At 46.2% G+C, this 14990-nt stretch overlaps 1 protein-coding gene across 1 annotated transcript in view; it reads right to left on the minus strand.

Annotated features, from left to right (window-relative positions):
• The window catches only part of tmem177 (transmembrane protein 177), a 48006-nt gene extending 39352 nt beyond the window's left edge, over window positions 1–8654 (minus strand). The window contains exon 1 of the mRNA XM_038790058.1: window positions 8635–8654. The gene's annotated coding sequence lies outside the window, so the exon portion shown is untranslated. The remainder of the gene's footprint in view (window positions 1–8634) is intronic.
• Between the last annotated feature and the right edge of the window lie 6336 nt (window positions 8655–14990).

Genomic DNA, 14990 nt, shown 5'->3' on the forward strand with positions numbered 1-14990 from the left:
ACATACAGTGCAGAAGGAGGCTATTCGGCCCATCGAATCTGCACCGGCCCACTTAAGCCCTCGCATCCACCTATGCCTGTAACTCAATAACCCCTCCTAACCTTTCTTTGGTCACTAACGGAAATTTATCATAGCCAATCTACCTAACCTGCACATCTTTGGAATGTGGGAGGAAGCCGGAGCACCCGAAGGAAACTCATGCAGACACGGGGACTCCTCACAGACAGTGACGCAGCAGGGAATCGAACCTGGGACCATGGCGCTGTGAAGCCACAGTGCTAATCACGTCTGCTACTGTGCTCACATGGACGCGACATTTTGGTGGCTTCCAATAAGTTAGATGAAAAAGTTATCAAAGGTGCCAAATAGCAAGAACTGTATAGTTGGAGTGAATTTGGGGTATACACGGAAGTACCGGATAGGGGACAAATAGCTCTATCCCACAGATGGATTTGCATGGAAAAGATTCTTCCGGATGGAACTTATAAGGCAAAGGCCAAGCTTGTGTTGAGGGGATTTGAAGAAAACTTAGAAGATAAGGATTTAAGGGTAGATTCACCTATGCCAGGAAAGGTTATTTTAAAGATTTCTTGGCTCTATTAGCCACAAAGGCATGGGAATGCAAATCTGTAGATATAAAAGCTGCCTTCCACAGGGGCATCATCTCCCGAGAGACATTTTTCTCCGTCCTCCTAAAGAAGCAGCTAACACAGAAGGGGTACTCTGGAAGTTGAACAAATGCGTACGTGGATTAAATGATGCGTCTAGAGTCCGGTATTTTCCGGTAAGGTAAGTTTTGTTAAAGTTAGGTTGTTGCCAGTTGAAAGCAGATCCCGCAATGTTTTACTGGCACTTTAAAGGAAATCTTTCTGGCATCTTTATGATGCAAGTCGATGACTTTTTGTGGGGTGGGATTAGTGATTTTGAAGCTATTGTAATCTCTGGTTTGAGGAAAGAATTCAGGTTGGAAGTCAGGCTTCAGGTGCATTTAAATATATTGGACTGGAAATCGGACAGACTAAGTTAGGAGTAACTTTACGTCAGCAATCTTATTTGGAAAGCATCAGCCCAATAGCAATTAGCCGTGGCCGGGATTCACAAAAAGAAGCCATGGTTTCAAAGATGGAAAAAGATCAACTGCGAAATTTAATCGGGCAACTGAATTGGTTAGGAAGACAAACTAGACCCGATGTGAGTTTTGACGTCTTTGAGTTAAGTACAAAAATGAATGATCCCAAAGCGGAAGACATAATAAGAGCAAATAAAGCGTTGGTCAAATTAAAAATGCAGGAGTGTGTTTTGAGGTTCCTGGTTTTAGGTGACCTTAGGCACTCATAGTTTATAGTGATGCATCTATGCAAATTTATGTGATGGGGTTTCAAACGCAGGAGGTTTTATAATTTTCCTTTTGGGGAACAATGGTAAATGTGGCCTCTTGTGTGGGAAACAAAGAAAATAAGGAGAGTGGTCAAAAGCACATTGGCTCCAGGAGACATTAAGTCTTGTAGAGGCGGTGGATATGGCCTTTTATATATCTCAGATGTTGACAGAAATTTTGGGATTAGGGGATTTGGGTAATATACCTATTGAGTCACATTGACAATAAATCCCTCTGGGAAAATGTGCACTCTACAAAAAGTGTCAATGAAAAAAGGTTAAGGATAGACGTCGCAAGTTTGAAGCAGATGTTGGACAGAGGGGAAATAGCAAAAATTAAATGGGTTGACAGTAGCTATCAATTGTCAGACTGTTTTATAAAAAGAGGGGCGAGCTCACAGAAACGTCTGGATATTGTTAATGAAGGGCGCCTGTTTCTGTTCCAAAAAATGAAAAAAAAAGGAGGGGGGAAATTGCATGTGTGGCTTTGACTTTCTTGTAATTTTGTTTTCACCTAAGTAATGGGTTAAGAGACATTCCAATTAGTTAGCTTATTTATGTTAAGATCCAATAATTGACACTGATATGTAAAGGCGCTTCAGGTGACCTTTGTGTTGGGTTTTGTACAGAATCTGTTGAAGTAAATTAGAGGGTCGGGATTCTCTGACCCCCGCCGGGTCGGAGAATTGCCAGGGGTCGCCATGAATCCCATCCTCACCATCCTCGGAATTCCCTGGCCCCCAAAAGTCGGCAAGGCGTGAATGGCGCCGCCCGTCTTGCGATGGGCCAAAGTCCCGCCTGTTTTTTGCCACTCCCGCCAGCGTAGATCAGACTAGGTCCCTTACCGGCGGGACCTGGTGGCGTGGGTGGGCTCCGGGGTCTGGGGGGGGTGGGGCGATCTGGCGCCGGAGGGTGCCCCCATGGTGGCCTGGCCTGCGATCAGGGCCCATGATTGGGCATGATGTCAGCAGCCGCTGACGCTCCAGCGCATACGCGGACTTACGACGGCTGGCGGAGTCCCTTCGGCCCAGGCTGGCATGGCGCCAAAGGCCTTCCACGCCATCCGGTGGGGTGCAAACCACTCTGGCACCGGCCTAGCCCCTGAAGGTTGCAGAGGATTATGCACCTTTGGGGTGGCCCGACGCTGGAGTGGTTCACGCCACTCCGTCCCGCCGGGACCCCCGCCTCGTCGGGTACAGGAGAATCCCGCCCAAGGTGTTTGTGGAATAGGAGCAGAACCTTTGACCCTTTATACAACAGCAGCTAAACGTCTAATAAGGTGGACGCTGGAGGGGTTGGCGCCGCTCCAGCCGGCGGTGAAGGGCTGATGCGATTTTGTGCATGCGCCGAAGGGCCGGCGTGATCTCCTGCATGCACACAACATCCAGCATGATTCCACGCATGAGCAGACCGGCCGGCGTATTATGGCACATGCACGGGCGCGCATGTTCTCTTCTGTGAGCCGGCCATGGCGGAGCCCCACAGGGGCCGGCGCGGAAGAAAGTAAGGCCCCCAATGAACAAACCCGCCCGCAGATCGGTGGGCCCCAATCGCGGGCCAGGCCACCGTGGGGGCCGCCACCCCCGGGATCGGATCCCCCCACGTACCCCCGAGGACCGCCCGCGCATACTCACCTGCCTGGTCATGCCGGTGCGTGAGTTGAGTGATTCCCGGCGGGGGGTCGGAGAATCCCGCCACATGTCCGTTGGGAGGAAAGTGGAGCACCGAGAGGAAACCCACGCAGATACATGGAGAACATGAGGGGCGGGATTCTCTGAACTCCCGCTGTGTTGGAGAATCCCCGAAGAGGGCAGTGCGAATCCCGCCCCGACACCGTTTTTCGGGCATGGCCGTTGGCAGCGGGCCGCCCCCGGTGATTCTCTGTGCCCCTATGGGCCGAGCAGCCATCCATTTTTGGCCAGTTCCGCAGGCGTGTATCACTCAACTCACGCATCGGTGAGTATGCGTGGGCAATCCTCTGGGGGGGAGCGGGGGGATCCGACCATCGGAGGGGCTCCCACGGTGGGGCCTGCGGGTGGGCTTGTTCCGTGGGGACACTTCTTTCTTCCGTGCCGGCCCCTGTAGGGCTCCGCCATGGCTGCTGTATTTTGGCGCATGCGCGGGTGGTTCCCTTCTCTGCGCCAATAATGGCGGGGCCCTACAGGGGCCGGCGTGGAGAAGAAAACCAACCGCGCATGGGCCAAAATACAGCAGCCAGTCTGCGCATGCGCATAATAACACCGGCCCTTCGGCCCAGGTGCAAACTCACGCTGTTCCTTCAGCGCCAGCTGGAGTGGCGCCAACCATTCCTGCGTCCACCTAGCCCCCGAAAATGCAGAGAATTCCACACTTTCGGGGGCTGTTGACACTGGACTGGTTGGCGCCGGTTTTCCTGCCGGCGGGGGGGGGGGGGGTTAGTCCCCAGAAGGGAGAATCCCGGCCGCAGACTCCGCACAGACAGTGACCCAACCCAGGAACTGAACCCGGGACTCTGGCGCTGTGATGCACCAGTGCTAACCACTGTGCTACCATGCTGCCTGTCACACCTGTTGGTGATGTTAATCTTTGCGCCCACCTGCTTGTCCCAACCGGGGTCCAAAAATCCTCCCCTTGGCCTCCATATTCGCCAAAAGAAGATTGAAAGATTGCAGAAAGTGAAAAGATGTTGCTTGAATGGCAGTAGAACTGAGCATATCAGGAAAGGCTGAACAGCCTTTAAAAGGAATGGCTGAGGGGGGAGATCTGATCGATATTTGCAAGATTAAGAAAGGGTTTGATAGGATACATATGAAAAATTAAATGAAAAAATGAAAAATCGCTTATTGTCACGAGTAGGCTTCAATGAAGTTACTGTGAAAAGCCCCTAGTCGCCACATTCCGGCGCCTGTCCGGGGAGGCTGGTACGGGAATCGAACCGTGCTGCTGACCCGCTTGGTCTGCTTTAAAAGCCAGCGATTTAGCCTTGTGAGCTAAATGCCCCTATGGAGAAGATGTTTCGATCTTGATGCGATTACAGAAGTTGTTGTTGAAAACTCACCACTATTTTTAGAATTCCCCCATACCAAAAAGGATCGATATTCTAAATGGTGGACAGGGATTCTCACTCCCTGACTCCGATGTAGGGTTCGGTGGGTGCTATTCAGGTCAAAGTATATTTTCAAGTTATCCCCCGGTATAACCCATACCTTCACCGAATATTTCATCTACTTACCACTTAGTAGCATCGATCCTGGGTCCCGCATTGCTAAGTAAGTAAAGTAGACTTAGGAATAACCACTGTTTCAGGTTAAATTAAGTTATTATTATATTTTTTCTTTTAAAAGCTGCAATCACTTTCTTTACAGAAAGGTAAAAAGATCTTGCTTCTGGATCCTTCTGGTTGGTTGAAGGGACCTTCAGGCCCACCTTGACAATCAATCTTCTTTAAAGTCTGGTCTTCTTTAGATGTATTCGCTGGTGAGCTTGGTTGCTATGTCCTATCTTTCCTATGTACCGGGCTGTGAGAGCTGGCTCTGCTGGCTATCTTTGAGCTGACTCTGAGCTGACTTTGCCTCCTCTTTAAATTCTAGTCTTCCTTAGATGTATTAGCTGTTTTATCTCGGCCGCTATGTCTTATCTTTCCCATGACCGAGCTGACTGTAAGATGACTCTGTTTGATTCTCTTGTTCCTTCTCTGCTTCTATCCTCTCTCTGAGTTCTGGTAGTTCCTGCCCTGGTCTCTAGGTTTATATTCTCTTTCTAACAGTTATTAAGTTTTTATGACTTTATTGTAAAGTAACTATTATTTCACTTAGATTGTAACAAGTATCTTTGATCTAAACATTCTAATACAACTAAGTATTCATTTTGACACAACCTCACCTCTCAGGTCTCTGATTACATTGTTTCCTTTGTGATGTTCAAAGTTCCTTTGTGATATTCAAAAATGCTTTGGTTTCAATAGGGGTGTGAATCTTGGTCTGGTTCCTGTCATTTCTATAGTTTTATTTTCCAATTGCGTCCCCAGCTCATAATTTTGACTTTGATTTTGGCTTTAAATTATGTTTTTCGTAGACTGATAGTCTCCAATTTTCTTTTAATTTACCTGGTGTTAGCAGAATTTCACACCTAGAATTGTCACCAAATTCAACTGAACCTCATCCTTTCCTTTCCAGCTGCTTACTAAGATAGTTAATTTCTATTAAGGTGTGAACCATTGTTTTTAGCTTCATACAAAAATCCTGTTTGGGAGAAGGAATCTGCATTTTATAATCCTGCTCTTTGCAGCTACTGGTAACCCTTTGTGGGATCTTTCCCTGTATCCTCTCATGTTTCTCTCAGACCAGATATTGCCAGACTTCCATGTTTCAAATGACGCATCTTTCCATATTATCAATTACAAAGTAGGAGCCATAAATATAATATAAATGAAATGAAATTAAAATCGCTTATTGTCACCAGTAGGCTTCAATGAAGTTACTGTGAAAGCCCCTAGTCGCCACATTCCGGCACCTGTCCGGGGAGGCTGGTACGGGAATCAAACCGTGCTGCTGGCCTGCTTGGTCTGCATTAAAAGCCAGCGATTTAGCCAAGTGAGCTAAACCAGCCCCTAGTAAATCCAATAGAGGGCTTTGGAGAAACCGCTAATTAAAAAATATGACGGGCTCTGAAGCAAAGCCGAGTAGAATTTCTGGCAACGGAGCAGCCCTCCCCGATAAACTCAATGCATTCTATGCTCGTTTGCAGCAGGAAACCAACAAACCGCTGTCAATTGCCTCAGCAGCCCCGGGCACACCCATACCCCCCATCACAGCTTCCGAAGTCAGATTGGCCTTCGTGAAAGTGAACCCTGATTCTGCACTCAGATCTTGCGTGGACCAACTGGTGGGTGATTTCACGGACTTCTTCAACCTCTACTCCGTTCCGAGGTTCCCACCACCATCCTACTGGTGCCAAAGAAGAACCATGCAACGAGCCTCAATGACTACCGTCAGTGGCCTTGACATCTGACACATTATGAAGTGCTTCGAGAGGTTGGCCATGAGACATATCAACTCCATACTCCCCGAATGCCTTGGTCCTTTACAATTCGCATACCGCCACAACCCATCCACAGTAAATGTCATCTCCCTGGCCCTACACACATCCCTGGAACATCTGGACAACAAGGACTTCTGCGTCAGACTCCTATTCATTGACTACAGCTCCGCCTTCAATGCCATAATCCCAGCCAAGCTCATATCAAAGCTCCAAATCCTAGGACATAGCTCTTCCCTCTGGAACTGGATCCTCGACTTCCTGACCCATAGACCACAATCAATAAGGATAAACAACAATACCTCCTCCAATATAGTCCTCAATACCGGGGCCCCGCAAGGCTGCATACTTAGCCCCATACTATACCCCCTATCCACTCACGACTGTGTGGCAAAATTCTACTCCAACTCCATCTACACATTTGCTGATAACACGACCGCAGTGGGTCGGATCTCAACAAACAATGACGAGCCAGAATACAGGAGGGAGATCGAGAACCTAGACAACAATCACTTCCTCAATGTCAACAAAACAAGGAGCTGGTCATAGACTTTGGGAAGCAAAGTATCATACACACCCCTGTCAGCATCAATGGGGCCGAAGTGGAGATGGCTGATAGTTTTAATTTCCTAGGTGTGCACATCACAAACAGTCTGTCCTGGTCCACCCACATCGATGCCACGACCAAGAAAGCACAACAGTGTACATCCTCAGGAAACTAAAGAAACTCGGCATGTCCACACTGACTCTTATCAATTTTTACAAATGCACCATAGAAAGCATCCTATCTGGCTGCATCACAACCTGGTATGGCAACTGCTCGACCCAAGACGTAAGAAACTATGGAGTTGTGAACACCACCCAGTTCATCACGTGAACGCACCTCCCATCAATTGACTGTCTACACCTCCTGCTGCCTTGGGAAAGCGGGCAGCATCATCAAAGGCCCCTCCCACCAGGGCTATTCTCTCTTCCAACCTCTTCCATCAGGCAGAAGATACAAAAATCTGAGAACACGCACCAACAGATTCAAAAACAGCTTCTTCCCAGCTGTTACCAGACTCCTGAAAGACCCTCTTATGGACTGAACTGATCTCTCCCTGCACCTTCTCTACTGTGTAGCACTGCACTCCGTATGTTTCGTCCGATGTCTATGTCTATGTATTTACATACATATACATGTCTGTGTATATATTGTAAGTCCTATGTTTTTTCATGTATGGAATGATCTGCCTGAACTGTACGCAGAACAATACTTTTCACTTTACCTCGGTACACGTGACAGCAAATCTGAATCTAAATCTACCCTGTGAATGGTTGGAATGTGCAACACAGTGCTTCAAGGAGCAGTTGAAGGGACAGCGAGAGAAGTACATGAGGAAGAAAGGATTAGATGAAGTTAAATGAAGATGGGTGGAAGGGGACTCATGCAGAGTGTGAACTGAATGGCCTGTGTCTGTACTGTATTTTATTAAGATCATTGCAGTTTATGGGAACTTCCTATGTACAAATGGCGGTTGTGTTTGTCTAACAGTAAGCAACTCATCGACTGTAAATTGCTTGGCAACATCCTCAGGAAGTAAAGCGTGTTAGGTGAATGCAAATCGACCTTATAAAGTCAAAGGATTTTACCTCCGAGCCTATATTCTGCCTGCAGCTGCATGGGCATAATCATGCCCCAAAAATGTTCCTTCCTGACAACAACTTCCAAATATGTAACTATTGTTGCATTATGTCAAGATCACATTTCTGTGGCCTTGTTAAATATGCAGAATAACCATGTTTTCCCAACAAAGCCAAAGTTCAATTTCCCCAAATGCAGTCTATTCATTTCATATGTTCAATAAAGAAATAGTGAATGAATTCAAAAAGAGATACTAGTGGCCCACAACTTCCATGTATCAGCAAGAAGCTAGGACCCACTGATAATAATGATAATAATCTTTACTGTCACAAGTAGGCTTACATTAACACTGCAATGAAGTTACTGTGAAAAGCCCCCAGTCGCCACTGTTCGGCACACGGAGGGAGAATTAAGAATGTCCAATTCACCTAACAGCACGTCTTTCGGGACTTGTGGGAGGAAACTGGAGCATCCGCCGGAAACCCACGCAGACACGGGGAGAATATGCAGACTCCGCACAGTCAGTGACCCAAGCCGGCAGTTGAATCTGGGACCCTGGCACTGTGAAGCAACACTGCCAACCACTGTGCTAGATACTGAGGTAGAAAAGTGCTCACCTGCCAGCGTTCAAAATCCTGACAAAGGTTCTGACTCAAGCAGCAGCCTTGGGCCTGTGTGGGACACGGCACAGGCCAGAGCACGGTGCAGTTTAAATATAGCCATGCCCCCTTGTGGCAGGGAAACTAAAGGAACATAGATTGAGGTCAGGAATTTGAACTGCAGGTTTGTATTGAAGACAACAAGCAACAGGAATCACAGTTATTTTAAAGGTATGTTAAAGTTTTTTTTGTTCTTTCTTTTAAACATGCAATGCTATTGCTATTGGTTCTTTAAAAAAAAATTTAGAGTACCCAATTTATTTTATCCAATCAGGGGCAATTTAGCGTGGCCTTTCGACCTACCCTGCACATCTTTGGGTTGTGGGGGCAAAACCCACGCAAACACGGGGAGAATGTGCAAACTCCACACAGACCGTGACCCAGAGCCGTGATCGAACCTGGGACCTCGCCGCCGTGAGGCAGCAGTGCTAACCACTCTGCCAACGTGCTGCCCTTCTATTGGTTCTTTTAAAGTAATTTTTAATTTTATTTTTTATGAATGAAGATGATTATTATTTGATATTTGTAAGTGAACGTAGGTTTAATTATTTGTTTTAAATCTGCGAAACTACTATTTAAATCTGCACTATATTATTATAGAACTTAATTGCTTAAAAGTGTTCATCGGTTTTAATTTAAAATATGGCAACTGAAAATTTATTTGGGAAGAAGAGAAGTCAGAACTTCGGGGACCACGAATTATGGAGATTCTTGAAGCAGGCCAAATGTAAATAACACTGCCTCCTTACCGACCTGCAGAAGGGGTCAGAAAATGCTGTTAAAAGATGGTTCTGAGCTGGTCATCAGATTGAAAAAGTGCCCCCCTGGACTTTTTGCTTTTAGCTTTCAATGTCCTTGTAATATCTGATTTCATTTTGATTTGTGTTTATCATTACTATATTTCCGCCTTATTTACTTCAATTATCTTATTCATTTATAATTACCTCATAATTAAATATTGTGTTTTGATGTTTCAGTAAATTATTTGTCGAACATTGTAAAGTTTAATGGAAAACGTTTATTTTTTAAAATAAATTTAGAGTACCCAATTCTTTTTTATCTAATTAAAGGGCAATTTAGCGTGGCCAATCCACCTCCCCTGCACATCTTTGCGTTGTGGGAGTGAGACTCACCCAGACACGGGGAGAATGTGCAAACTTCGCACGGACGGTGACCCGGGGCCGGGATCGAACCTGGGTCCTCAGCACCGTGAGGCAGCAGTGCTAGCCACTGTGCCACCATGCCGTCCCAAATGGAAAACTTTTATTTCCCAAAATAATGTTACAAACAGAAAACTTTGATACCATGTTAACATTTAACTTAATGTTTAACATTAGCAACTGCTGTATGACATTTCATTTAATAACTACCTCCTTTTCCAAATTTTTGCAAATAAAATGTATTTTTTCACTTTACCACAATGTTGAATATTTTCTTTTACATGAAAACAATGGTCTGGTATCTCTGTAAATAAGGGAGGGAGGGGAGGGGAGGGAATGGAGGCGAGGCGAGTGGAGGGAAGAGAGAGAAGTGAGCCGAGGGGGAGGGAGGAAGCAATGACGGTTCAGTGTCCAAAAGCAGCAGCTGCCAGGTGAACTCGGACTGTCTATATACCACCTGGAGCATAAACTTCACTGATTTTAATAAGCCAAGCTAAAAGTGTGATGCATCAGCGGTGGTGGAGCATGACTCCAGATTTTGAATCTGCACTGGATTCTGCAATACCTGTCAGAGAGATAGTTCACATTAGCTTACAGGAGGCTTGCATACGTCGATTAAGACATTAAACTTTCCTAAAGCATTTGAAGTGATCACTGAGGCTTGTAAGGATCAACATTTGGGGGCAGCACGGTAGCATAGTGGTTAGCACAGTTGCTTCACAGCTCCAGGATCCCAGGTTCAATTCCTGGCTTGGGTCACTGTCTGTGCGGAGTCTGCATGTTCTCCCCGTGTCTGCGTGGGTTTCCTCCGAGTGCTCCGGTTTCCTCCCACAGTCCAAAGACGTGTGGTTTAGGTGGATTGGCCATGATAAATTGCCCTTAGTGTCCAAAAATTTTTAAGTGGGGGTTACTGGGTTACGGGGATAGGGTAGATACGTGGGCTTGAGTAGAGTGCTCTTTGTAAGGGCCGGTGCAGACTCGATGGGCCGAATGGCCTCCTTCTGCACTGTGTATTCTATGATTCTATGAATATTACATCAGAGAGACTCTTGAACAACATAGCTTACAGTACACTACAAAATCCAAATATACTTCAGCTGAAGCTTATTACATGCACTCCAGACCCACTCTATCCATTGTAGTTCCTTTAATGGAATTAACAGCCTCAATACAAACCAAAGCTTAAAATACAAATAAAAATGGATATTTATTTTACCATCTGTGTATTTTAAACATCTTATGAACACTATTATAAAAGATTAACCTACCTAAAAAATCCTCTCTGATGTCTGCTGCCGCTGCTGGCTGATTCTAAAAGGAAGTACATACTTACCTAACACCAGGGAAAGCAGGTCAAGTTAGCACTATCCCATGATTTATATTCTTATATTCTACACTTCAGCGCAGGGCTTGCAGCAAAAATCCTTCAAAGAGCCCAGCACGGGCTCACGGTAGCATAGTCGTTAGCACAATTGCTTCACAGCTCCAGGGTCCCAGGTTCAATGCCCGGCTTGGGTCTCTGTCTGTGTGGAGTCTGCACGTTCTCCCCGTGTGTGCATGGGTTTCCTCCGGGTGCTCTGGTTTCCTCCCACAGTCCAAAGACGTGCAGGTTAGGTGGATTGGCCATGCTAAATTGTCCTTCGTGTCCAAAATTGCCCTTACTGTTGGGTGGGGTTACTGGGTTATGGTATGGGCTTAGGAGGGTGCTCTTTCCAAGAGCCGGTGCAGACTCAATGGGCCAAATGGCCTCATCTGCACTGTAAATTCTATGACTCTATGAACCCGGTCGAAATTTTTAATCTGGACTCATGTCTGTGCTTTGGCATTCAACATTGCCCCGATGCGGAAGTGTGGCCCATGCTCTCTGCACGCCAGGAGATTCAGTGGAAGTTATAGGCCAGTGCCCTTTGTTGGCCAGGCGCGTGAGCTTGTTCTCTAACACATTTTTCCTTTGCTTATTTGATCCAAGTCAAGCAAAGTTAATAAACATAGTCATATAATTTTAGCCTAAAAATCCACTGCGATACTGAAACTGATTTCTATTTATTGAAAATGAAATGAAATGAAAATCGCTTATTGTCACGAGTAGACGTCAATGAAGTTACTGTGAAAAGCCCCTAGTCGCCACATTCCGGCGCCTGTCCGGGGAGGCTGGTACAGGAACCGAACCGTGCTGCTGGCCTGCTTGGTCTGCTTTAAAAGCCAGCGGTTTAGCCTTGTGAGCTAAACCAGCCCCTATTTAACTCCGTTTTATTCGTTTGCAGGATATTGGCGTCGCTGGCTGGGCCAGCATTTATTGCCCTTCCCTAATTTCCCTTGAGAAGTTGGCGGTGAGCTGTGGTCTTGAACTCCTGCAGTCCATGTGTGGTCGGAACCCCACAGTGCTGTTCAGGAAAGAGCTCCAGAGTTTTGACCCAGTGTCTTTTGCTGTTTGTTTTTTGAAAAAAATGTTTTTGTTCAACTTTTCAATGTTAAAAAAATCTTACAAAACACATACATTTTTATAAAACCTTTGAAACAGCAAACAAGAAAAAAAATACAGAAGAGAACACAATCCCACATATCCCAGCCCTCCCATCCCCTGTCCCCATAAGAACTGATGGTAATTAGTTCTTTGAAGTAAGTAATAAAAAGCCGTCACCTCCAGTAGAAGCCCTCTACCGATCCCCTCACAGTGTACTTAACCCTTTGTCGGTACAAAAACTCCACTAGATCCTCTAACCATGTCGGGGGACTTGGTTGGGTTGGAGACCTCCACCCCAGGAGAACTCGCATCTGGGCACTCAAAGAGATGAAGGCAAGGACATCTGCCTCCGTCCCCACCTGCTGCCTTGGCGAGTCTGACACCCTGAATATAGTAACCAAAGGGCAGGGCTCCAGTTCAATATTGAGAATCGGCAACATGCAGTTAAAGAAGAAGACTCATTGCTCATGAGTTTGGGACAGGCCCAGAACACGTGTGGTTGGCCAGGCCCCCGGAACACTGCTCAGGCCTATCATCCGCCTCCAGGAAAAGAACTGCTCATCCTCTTCTTGGCTAGGTGCACCCTAAACACCACCTTTAGCTGGATCAAGCCCAGTCTCGCACAGGAGGACATGGAGTACACCCTGCAAAGGGCCTCACTTCACACATCATCTACTACAGGCCCCAGCTCCCCCTCCCACTTTGCTTTCACTCTATCCACTGAGCTTACTTCTTCTGAAAGGAATCGCCCTAGATTCCCAAAGTGTCCCTCACCTCCGACCCTGGAAGTAATAAGGTCCTTTCCATTAGAGATGTCGGCAGCAACACTGGGAAAGTCTTCTGTACTAAATTCCGAATCTGCAGATATCTGAATGAGTTCAAATCCGAGAACCCGTATTTCACTGTTTCTCTAAGCTGACGAATGGTCCCTCCAAAAATAAGTCTCCTATTCTCCACACACCCCAAATATTGCGTCCAGTCTAGCTGGCTCAAACAGGTGGTTTGTACAAATTTGTCAATGTACTGCGTTCTTTTTCATATTCACTGTAACTAAGAAATAGTAGATAGTTACAGTGAATACGAAAAAAACACAATACAAAGAAGAAAGAGTCTTTGTACTGTGTTCTTTTTCGTATTCACTGCAACTATCTACTATTTCTTTTCTTTTGACTACTGTGTACGTACCGTGTATGTTCCCTTGGCGCAGAAAAATACTTGTCACTGTACCTCGGTATATGTGACAATAAATAAATCAAATCTAAATAAATAAGGACCAACTTCGACAAAGATCTCAGCCTAAAATGCTGTCTGAACTGCCTCCATATCCTTAAAATGGGCATGACCACTGGATTTACAGAATATTTTGTTGGCGACAATGGGAGTGAAGCTGTTACCAGCGCGAACAACCCAGACCCCTTACATGACCTCGCCTCTACCTGCACCCAAGCAGCGTCCAGGTCACTACACCACCCCAGCACCTGGGTCACTACACCACCCCACCACCTTTTCTATGTTGGCCGCCCAATAATAAAAAAGCAAATTAGGCAACGCAAGCCTCCTGGACTGTCTGTCCCTCTGTGAAACTATCACCTACTAAATCTCGGAGTTTTGCCCGCCCAAATAATAATAATAATCTTTATTGTCACAAGTAGGCTTACATTACCACTGCAATGAAGTTGTGAAAAGCCCCTAGTTGCCACACTCCGGCGCCTGTCCGCATACACAGAATTCAGAATGTCCAAATTACCGAACAGCGTGTCTTTCGGGACTTTCACGGTGTTATCAGCCTGTTTACCCTCCCAAAAAAGGATTGAGGGAGGAAGACAGGTGTTACTCGGACACCCAAATACCCAAAGCTTGATCTGGCAAGATGAAAGGGAAGCACCCCTGGGTTTGCTCCCCTCACCCTGGGGTTCACCAAAAAATACTCACTCTTACCCAGATTCATCTTGTATCCTGAGAAAGAGCCAAAGCTCTTCTGTAGCTGTTTATCACCCATTGTGGTGACTGGGCCCATCATGTAAATCAGTAAGTCGTCAGCCTTTAGGGACACCGTATGCTCCACCCACCGCTACTTATCCCCTTCCATTTTCTTGAAGCCCTCAAAGCCATAGCCAAGGGTTCAACCACCAATACAAATAGGAGGGGAGACATCAGACAACCCTATCTCATTCCCCAACCCAACATGAAAGTACCCCAAGCTCAAAGTGATGGTACGTACACTAGCCGACAAGGCCTTATACAGTAGGTGTATTTACAAAAATCGTATTTAGCTAAACAAACTTTTGTCCAAGCCCAAACATCTCCAAAACTGTAAACAGATACTTCCATTCCACCCTGTCAAACGACTTCTCGGCATCCATAGACACCTCCTCAGGATCCGGTCCCGCTAGCTGCAGGAGAACTACATTTAACAGTTGCCGGATGTTAGACAACAGTTTCCAGCCTTTAACAAACCCTGTCTGATCTTCATCTATCATCCCAAGAAGACAAGGCTCTAACCTCACCCCTACCACCTTGGCCAATACCTTGACATCTACATTTAACAATGAAATAGGACGGTATGACCCACATTCCATGGATCCTTACCCACCTACATGCCGCCACCGGATGTCCAACCTTTTTCAACTTAAGGGAAATTGATACCCGATCAGTGCCCCCGGAGAGAGTCCCAGTCAAAGAGTTCTGAA

This window comes from Scyliorhinus canicula, chromosome 2 (genome assembly GCF_902713615.1).
Source record: "Scyliorhinus canicula chromosome 2, sScyCan1.1, whole genome shotgun sequence".
NCBI classification, from domain to species: Eukaryota; Metazoa; Chordata; class Chondrichthyes; order Carcharhiniformes; family Scyliorhinidae; genus Scyliorhinus; species Scyliorhinus canicula.